The sequence below is a fragment of the Bubalus kerabau genome, chromosome 9, assembly GCF_029407905.1.
Source record: "Bubalus kerabau isolate K-KA32 ecotype Philippines breed swamp buffalo chromosome 9, PCC_UOA_SB_1v2, whole genome shotgun sequence".
In the NCBI taxonomy this organism is placed as follows: domain Eukaryota; kingdom Metazoa; phylum Chordata; class Mammalia; order Artiodactyla; family Bovidae; genus Bubalus; species Bubalus kerabau.
In genome coordinates this window covers 36,309,663-36,319,757 of record NC_073632.1, presented here as the reverse complement: position 1 = coordinate 36,319,757, position 10,095 = coordinate 36,309,663, and positions in this window count along the sequence as shown.

Genomic DNA, 10,095 nt, shown 5'->3' with positions numbered 1-10,095 from the left:
TTGAAGTAGGATTTAGGGGGATGTTGAGATTGGATTGAGTAGAAGTGACGGTTGCTTTCTCCATCTTGATGAGTAGACCTTTACAAGGCTGTTTCATTATTTTGTTAGAAGTGCTAGCAATTAAGACAATTGCTAGAGTAACTGTGTGATCAGTCGTGATCGACTCTTTGTGACCCTTTTGGATTGTAGTCCACCAGGCTCCTCTGTCTATGGGATTTCCCAGGCAAGAATACTGGAGTGGGGTGCCATTTCCTCTTCCAGGGGATCTTCTGACCCAGGAATTGAACCTGAATCTCCTGCATTGCAGGTGGATTCTTTATCTGCTGAGCCATTGGGAAGCCCTGCTAGAGTAACAGGCGAGACCATATAGAAATATAGGTGAAAGCAGCTTCAATGTATTGATAACATCCATATTCAGAACTACCCATGTGGCTACTCCTTTCCGTGCTTACAGAAATGTCAATGTGAAACTGCCTTTGGGTTTATCATGGAAAGAAAGCAAGATATAGTTTAATTTTGAACTTTAAAGTTCATAAGAAGTGAGCTATATTTATTTTATTAGTACCCATAAAGTACCATATCTACCCAATTGTTTAATAATATATTCAATCATATTTTTCCCTCCTTTGCTCATGTTATGTTTATTCTGCACCCCCATGTGCCCCCCCACCCCCTCCCCCTCACACTCCACCTTGGAAAAAAAGTAAAATCAGTAGTAAGACAATCTGAAGGACTGTATCCTGGAGGCTCCTCTGTCCATGGAATTCTCCAGCCCAGAATACTGAAGTAAGTTGCCTTTCCCTTCTCCAGGGGATCTCCCCAACCCAGGGATCAAACCCAGGTCTCCCATATTATAGGCAGATTATTTACCAGCTGAGCCACCAGGGGTGCCCAAGAATACTGGCGTGGATAGCCTATCCCTTCTGCAGGGGATCTTCCTGATCCAGGAATTGAACCGGGGTCTCCTACTTTGCAGGAGGATTCTTTCAAAGTTGAGCTACCGGGGAAACCCAAATAACTCATCACCTAACTATAAAAACCATGAAACTCAGGCTCTGATTAATTCATCATTCAACTTTGAAAAAACATGAAAATTGATTTACTATTTGAATGAATAGTAAGGAAAACAACTACCCAATCTATAAATTGCTCAGTTGGAATGAAGTATTATCAGACATACTTTAAATATGAAATGTACCAGTACTGGTTCTATCCATTTATTATAGATTTTATGTCTCAAATATATTCATAATGGATTACAATGTCGAAATTCATTCCTCACCGTGTTTATATATTTAATATTTCTCCCTCAGAAGATTTGAGCATGGCTAAAGGCAAAGTTATATTTTTCCTTAATAATAATAATAAATTGTTACACATAGAGGAAATTTACTTTAAATTTATAGCCGAAGCTACCCCATATTTCATGTTACAGTAATGATGCTCTTACTCACCTGACATAGTGACTTCTTTCAGCATCGTCACTCTTCTGTTTTAGGACCTTGTGTTAAAAAGTCATTTTTCCAACCTTAGCTTTTTCAGATCTTGATAACTCAAGATGATGTACTTTCAGAAAAACAGATACCCTGAAGAATACCTTAGGAAAATTAAACGTCTCTAATCAGTGTCTTTGATTTAACACTAAATGGATAATAATATGACTGATATAAAATGAGAGAGTAGTTGCCACTTAAAAGTGCATTAACAAAGCTAAGCTATGGCATTAGAAGTTAGAATAGTTACATCAATTACATCTAGGAAGCAGATACTTGAAAAGAGCGTGAGGAGTCCCTCAAGGTACTGGGAGTATTCCGTTTCTTAATCTCAGGGCTTGTTTCATAAAGGTGTTTATTTTGTGAAAATTCATCAAACTATAGACTTTTCAACTGGGTCCTTGATATATGGTTAAACTTTCACAAAAATGTTTATTAAATAGGAAAAAATGCAATAGATTAGGGTGACAGAAAATCAATTCTGCTTTTTATTATAGTTAAAATTTTCATGTGTAAAAATCCTAGGCATGGCCTTGTTAGCTTTTAACTCAGAAGATTTGCTTACATTTTTTATGTGCCCAACCAAAATGATTGCTTATGCGTGGGCATTGCCTTCTTCTATTCATTGCTTCTGAAATGAGAATATTCCGTCTTGTTGCTTACATGACTTTATTGAGATATACCCAGTTAGGGCAGCTGTCCATGGAAACACAGAGAGGGATTTTTTTCCTCTTTATTAAATTTATTATAATTTAAATGTTCTTCAGAATAAAATTGGAAAGAGAGAGGCTGATAATGTCTATTCCTCCAGCTTACTTCTGTTACTTCAAAAAACAGTTTAGGAGTAGACATTACATATACATGTATCTATTATAGATCTTCATTCCATAATATATTAATATATTTTCCCTGAGCACATAGGCTCAGGAGGGATAAGAGTATTATCTATTAGCATTTCTGTGTAAGGGACTTCCCAGGTGGCTCAGTGGTAAAGAATCTGCCTGCCAATGCAGGAAACATGGGAAATGTGGGTTCAATCCTTGAGTCAGGAAAATTGAAGACGGAAATGGCAACCCACTCTGTGATTCTTGCCTGGAAAACCCCATGGACAGAGGAGCCTGGTGGGCTACACAACTGAGCAACTGAGCATGAGCACGATTTCTGTGTAAGAGTGTGTTAGATCCTGTCCTGTAATCAGACAGCCAGCTGATTGCAGGTCACTGTAGACCTTGCATAATCCGTTGTCTGGGCTGGACTTAGGAAAGTCCAGTGCAGGAGGGGTCACGGGTATTTGGATAAGGGGCATGCTTCACTTTTTAACTGAGCACCCCAAAACCTTATCCTGAGACCACACTTTGGCGGTCCTGATTCAGGAGGGAGTTTCTACAGATGTGGGGAAGGGAGATGAGCGCAAGGGTGAGGATGGGCTCTGGGTCGACTCTTGCAGGTGCTTGGTCAGCACTGATGTATGAGTAGCATCCACAGCTCCTTTCCAACATGCACAGTTGGCCATTCCAGATACCCTGGCCTGCTGGACAGATAAATGATGAAACGATTCAGCCCATAAAGTTAATGAAACCACCTGATAGTATCTTACATCTACTGTTCTAGGTTGGATTTCTACAAATGAGTGTATCTGTTTGCTTTGAAGGCACTTATGCATGCATACACGTCACGATGTTTACAATGCTAAAATAAACATATCCACGATTTGCAATATAAAAATCAAATAGCCAAGGTATATATCAGAAAAAATAATGCTAACAGTGTTTCTTTATTTGGCAAGACTGAAATTTCTAAGTGTCTCTACTAGAGTTCACATCAGATCCTTCTTCTGCCTCTCCCATTGTCTCCATTCTAAAAATTCTTGGGTGAAACAAACACCTGCAGAAAATTTTTATTAACTTTCCTCAGAAAGTAATTTATTTCTTAATAATATAGCAGAGAATAGTTTCTGTGATATGAACCCATAGATAACATTTTTTAATTTCTGGAAGCTAAAAGAATTACAAAAATAAAACCCAGAGGGTCAATAAATCTTGCAGTCTGTCGCTGAATTGAGCAGATTGCACTGAATATCTCTTCATGAAGAGTGCTTCTTGTTTATAATTCACTGATGAACTTTGCAAAAGAAAAGCAAAGCCCAGTGCTATGCTGTACTTAGTCATGTCCAACTCTTTGTGACCTCATGGATTGTAGCCCACCAGGCTCCTCTGTCCATGGGGATTCTCCTGGTAAAAATACTGGAGTGGACTGCCATGCCCTCTTCCAGGGGATCTTCACAACCAAGGGATCAAACCCAGATCTCCTGGACTGCAGGCAGATTCTTTACAGTCTGAGCCACCAGAAAGGCCCAGAGGATCCTAATTTACACTGTGGAAGCAAAGAATAGCTGACCTCCTGGGCTAAGGTGGAGGTGACGTGGGACCAGTTCCTTGGAACTGGTTAAAAGTCTTGTTCTTTAATTTTATTTCAATAAAAACAAAGACTAGGAGTTTCTATAGATAATAACAACAAAAGCACTTTGGTTATATCAGGGGAAAAATGGGAATTTGAATCCAGACTCTGCTATTTTCTAGTTCTATGACTAAGTTCATAACCAATCTTAACGCTAGTTTTTCCATCTTTAGAATTAGCATAAAACCGCTCTACAGACATAAACTGTACATATACAGCTTAAAAAACTTTAGAAGCTATAATTGTGATTGATATAGAAATACCAAGCACCTACTATGCTCTGTGCCCTTGGACAAACCTGTGAATCATGCTGCCAGGAGGGTGTGTGAGCAATTTGCTATGTGACTCAGCTTCCTTCATTTGCTAATGGATGGACTTGAAAAATGGTTTTTAAGGAGGCTTATGTAGCAAGGTTGGGCTTATTTCAGAAGTTCAGCAAGGGGAGGGAAGGAAAGAATGAGGTGTTCTCCAGCCCTAACATCTGGTTTTGCATCTTGTTTGCTCATTTGTCTCCATTAGAAAGCAGAGGTATCTGCTGCTCAGTGCCCCAGATGAGAAGCGAAAGCATGACTAGATGTCATTTTTGTTGGGCATTTGGGGCACTAGCGAGGAAATCAAATTTCTCATCAGGGAGGAGAAGCAGAAAAAGAACTTGACTGTGGGCAGTGATGGGTTAGGGTTGGGAATTTTCACTGGGGCTCCAGCTGGAAAGCTTTCCTCGGTGGCTCAGCAGCAAAGAATCAGCCTGCCGATGCAGGAGACACGGGTTCAATCCCTGGATTAGGAAGATCCCCTGGAGAAGGAAATGGCAACCTGCTCCAGTATTCTGGCCTGGGAAATCCCATGGATGGAGGAGCCTGGCAGGCTACAGTCCATAGGGTCACAGAGAGTCAGACAGCAATTAAACAACAAATGACAGGTTTTAAAAGCAGTCAAAGAGCAAGGCTTTACCAGTAGAGGGCTGAGGAACAAATTTGTATAATTTTGATTATTATTTAAGGTTATTTTAATCACTGCAGATGGTGATTGCAGCCATGAAATTAAAAGACGCTTACTCCTTGGAAGGAAAGTTATGACCAATCTGGATAGCATATTAAAAAGCAGAGACATTACTTTGCCAACAAAGGTCTGTCTAGTCAAGGCTATAATTTTTCCTGTGGTCATGTATGGATGTGAGAGTTGGACTGTGAAGAAAGCTGAGCACCAAAGAACTGATGCTTTTGAACTGTGGTGTTGGAGAAGACTCATGAGAGTCCTTTGGACTGCAAGGAGATCCAACCAGTCCATCCTAAAGGAGATCAGTCCTGGGTGTTCTTTGGAAGGAGTGATGCTAAAGCTGAAACTCCAGTACTTTGGCCACCTCATGTGAAGAGTTGACTCATTGGAAAAGACTCTGATGCTGGGAGGGATTGGGGGCAGGAGGAAAAGGGGACAACAGAGGATGAGATGGCTGGATGGCATCACCAACTGGATGGACGTGAGTTTGAGTGAACTCCAGGAGTTGGTGATAGACAGGGAGGCCTGGCATGCTGCGATTCATGGGGTCGCAGAGTCGGACACGACTGAGCGACTGAACTGAACAGAGTAGAAAATAAGAAGCATTGTTGGAAAATGCTTCAGACTAGTATATTTTTCTTGTTCCGAATCTTTTGTTCCTGATGTATAAATGCATTCCTTTGGGACTTGACAGGGAGAAAGTCATCTTTTGTGATCTTTGTCAAACACACCCCTGAAATATAATTTCTATGTTTATATATCTGTATATCCATATATATATCCCTTTAATAAGTGACATCTTTGATAGCTCAATCTCATCTTCTTCCCTAATCTATACTATTGCAATTCTGTACTTTCATGCATCAAGGGATACTTAACTCCATCTTCTCATGGCCATGACCATGAACGGTGACTCTTAGAAAAGTTGGTTGCTCCTATACATTATAACCTAATCTTCCCAAAGTGCTTCTAAAAATCTTTTCATAGCTCCCCAATATCTACAAATTTGGATACCTACTCCTGAAGCCTTCATTAACAGCCATCTCCTTCTATTCTCAGTCTACCTAGTTTTAGGAGCTCAGTAAATATCAGTTTCTTTTTACCCTTTCCCTGGAGTTATACAGTTGACCCTTGAACAACACAGGTCCACGTACATATGAATTTTTTGTCAATAGATACAGTTCTTTTCTATTTTACAGATCTTTATTTATTTATTTTTAATTTTATTTTATTTTTAAACTTTACAATATTTTATTGGTTCTGCCATATATCGAAATGAATCCGCCACAGGCATTTTACAGATCTTTAAATTAACCAAGTGTGGGAAAATTTTATGTTTGATGATAGATCATATGTGGAATCAAAAGAACTAGGATTTGAGTCCTGATTCTAACCAAACCATTTCAACTTCCTGCCCTCAGCTGAGTCATTTATCAGTTCCTTTGTTTTTTTTCTTTAATATAAATTTATTTATTTTAATTGGAGGCTAATTACTTTACAATATTGTAGTGGTTTTTGCCATACATTGACATGAATCCACCACAGGTGTACATGTGTTCCCCATCCTGAACCCCCTCCCACCTCCCTCCTCGTACCATCCCTCTGGGTCATCCCAATGCTCCAGCCCCGAGCACCCTGTATCATGCATCGAACCTGGACTGGCGATTCGTTTCACATATGATAATATACATGTTTCAATGCCATTCTCCCAAATCATCCCACCTTCACCCTCTCCCACAGAGTCCAAAAGACTGTTCTATACATCTGTGTCTCTTTTGCTGTCTTGCATACAGGGTTATCGTTACCATCTTTCTAAATTCCATATATATGCGTTAGAATACTGTTTTGGTGTTTTTCTTTCTGGCTTACTCACTCTGTATAATAGGCTGCAGTTTCATCCACCTCATTAGAACTGATTCAAATGTATTCTCTTTAATGGCTGAGTAATACTCCATTGTGTATATGTACCACAGCTTTCTTATCCATTCATCTGCTGATGGACATCTAGGTTGCTTCCATGTCCTGGCTATTATAAACAGTGCTGCGATGAACATTGGGGTACACGTGTCTCTTTCCCTTCTGGTTTCCTTGGTGTGTATGCCCAGCAGTGGGATTGCTGGGTCACATGGCAGTTCTATTTCCAGCTTTTTAAGGAATCTCCACACTGTTCTCCATAGTGGCTGTACTAGTTTGCATTCCCACCAACAGTGTAAGAGGGTTCCCTTTTCTCCACACCCTCTCCAGCATTTATTGCTTGTGGACTTTTGGATCGCAGCCATTCTGACTGGCGTGAAATGGTACCTCATTGTGGTTTTGATTTGCATTTCTCTGATAATGAGTGATGTTGAGCATCTTGTCATGTGTTTGTTAGCCATCTGTATGTCTTCTTTGAAGAAATGTCTGTTTAGTTCTTTGGCCCATTTTTTGATTGGGTCATTTATTTTTCTGGAATTGAGCTGCAGGAGTTGCTTGTATATTTTTGAGATTAATTCTTTGTCAGTTGCTTTGTTTGCTATTATTTTCTCCCATTCTGAAGGCTGTCTTTTCACCTTGCTTACAGTTTCCTGTGTTGTGCAAAAGCTTTTAATTTTAATTAGGTCCCATTTGTTTATTTTTGCTTTTATTTCCAATATTCTGGGAGGTGGGTCATAGAGGATCCTGCTGTGATTTATGTCAGAGAGTGTTTGTTTTTGAGGCAGGGATAGAAATTTGAAGATTTTGAAACCCATGATGGTTGGTGCCCTTAACCCTATTATTCAAGGGTCAACTGTACATTCTTGAGAACCTATTGTAACATCCTTGCTTGTGTTCTCCACCATATCTAGGATGGAGTAGGCTTTCTGAGGATGTATGTTTAATTGCATTAATAGAATTTAGCACAGGGCAAGGCACACCATCTGTGCTTAGTAAACTTACAGTTGTTCATTGTTTCTATGACAAATCTTAATATTAAACAACAGTGAAGACCTTTAGGAAATTAGCCAGCCTGCAGCATTAACATAGGCAAGACATGTGGAGAAAATAAATTACGCCAGGTTCTCTAAGCAGCTATTTAGTAAACTGAAGAGGGGTCACTATGGACTGGTTAGGGGGTTACAACTAGAGAAGGCAGGAGAAACAGAAAGGAACAACCAAAACAGCAAATTTAACAGTAACTGAAGAATAGATGGAGTATGAGAAGGACTTGCAGCTTGAAAGAGACTGCTCTGGGATTTCTGGTGGAAGAGGCAACTGGGGCACATCACAGCTGTTGGATTAAGAGGAGATAAAGAACATACTTTCATCACCACCGTCAGTCACTGCAGGACTCCCTGGTGGGACTGCCATTTTTGTTGTTGCTATCATGATGCCACTAGGCTATCTCCCACACAGACCCTGTTGTGTACTACAAGGCAAACAAAAATAACTCTAACATTCAGAAACTTGCTTTCAGTCCCTTGCTCCTCATTCACGTTGACTAGTGTCTTGGTCCTGGCTGCCCTCACTGAAATACCATAGACTAGGTGGCTTAAACAACAACCATTTATTTCTCTCAGTTCTGAAGGCTGGAGGTCCAAGACCACCAAGAAGATCTGGTATCTGGTGAAAGCTGACTTCCTGGCTTATAGACAGCTGCCTTCGTGCTGTGTGCTCACATGGCCAAGACAGAGATGTCTTTCTCCTGTCTCTCCTTACAAAGGTACTAATCCCACTCATGAGAGCTTCCCCCTTATGACCTACTTACTTCCCAAAGGACCCATCTCCAAATACCATCACCTTGGGCATTAGGTTTCAATATATGAATTTTGGGGGAACTTAGACATTTAGTCCATAGCACTGTGACAAGCACAGGCTTTTGCAAAAACTGTTGATGAGCTAAATCTTTATTAGATGGGTTAGTCTGTGAACTAAGGAAATGGAGGGGAAAAGGATCATAGCATCAGAGACCACGGTTCACTTGTGAATGTTTGCAGGAAGCTTGTCTAGAGTAGGCGGCATTCCCAAGGGAGTCCAGCAGGGAGCACTAAGAGGCCAGGGGAAGGGAACATATTAGGGACCTGCAGCCTCACATTCGCTGAGTGAAAGGTAGACTTAATATTAAGGTTATGCTGACATTCATTGCAGAATTATCTGGATGAGAGCAGGAGAATACTGGGATAGAAAAAGTGAGAGAGAGCAAGTAGGTCAAACAGCATAGATGCAAGGATTTCTGGAATATTATTAAATGATGCACTTTAAACATTGAGCCTTTGTGGCTAGATTTAAAAATACCCTGTAAGAATTTGCAGACTTTGTTCCTAAAACAAACTACAGTAATTTTATTCTTTGCATATGAGCTTGGTGCACATTAGGCAAGATGCTATCCAGAGCTCGTGGAAATATCTGTGTTTCTGTTTTTTTTTTTCATCATGTACATGAAAGCATATGAGGATAGCATGTCAAAAGTGACACCATCAATCTTTCTTCCTGGGATTGGTTATGACCAAAAGGGGCTCTAATAGTGTTGTCTTTGGCAGTGAATGAATATAGCCATCTTCTAAATGCAGAGCAGCAGCCTCAAAAGTTACTAATAGACAGACCAATGTATTAACTGGACCTCCTTCCCTGTTCCTCTGTCTACTGGGTGTCATGGCTGAGAAATATATAGCCTCCTCTTTTGGCTTGGGGGGATGTTCCCAGGGGACTATTAACCTTACTTTGTCCGTGGCTCCAGAAGGTGTGACCAGTTTAAACTGCTCCGTTAGCAGCTTAATCTGCCCTACACTGGAAAAGCAAGGCTGTGTAAGGAAGAGTGTTTCCTGCTTAGGTTGAAAATCCAAACATGAAATATGCTAAAAACATCTATGTCAGGGATATATTATATAGAGCTCTATGTCTTGATATAGTCACATGTTATTATGTCTAAAGTAGTTTTCACTTCTAAAGACAGAGTTAAAAGCTATACAATACAACTCAACACAGTGGGAAGAAAAGAGAGCTTAAACAGTGTTGAAATATGGAGTTTGAGGGCTTAGAGATCACAATCCATACTTGGATTATACCTATAAATTATTAAGCAGGGTCAGGGCTTGAGAGGACAAAGTGAGGTCAGTCTGAACTCAGAGTGTTCTTTATCAGAGCTTCACTTTACCGAGAAATGAGAAGAAACATCAGAAGGGACTATGATCCC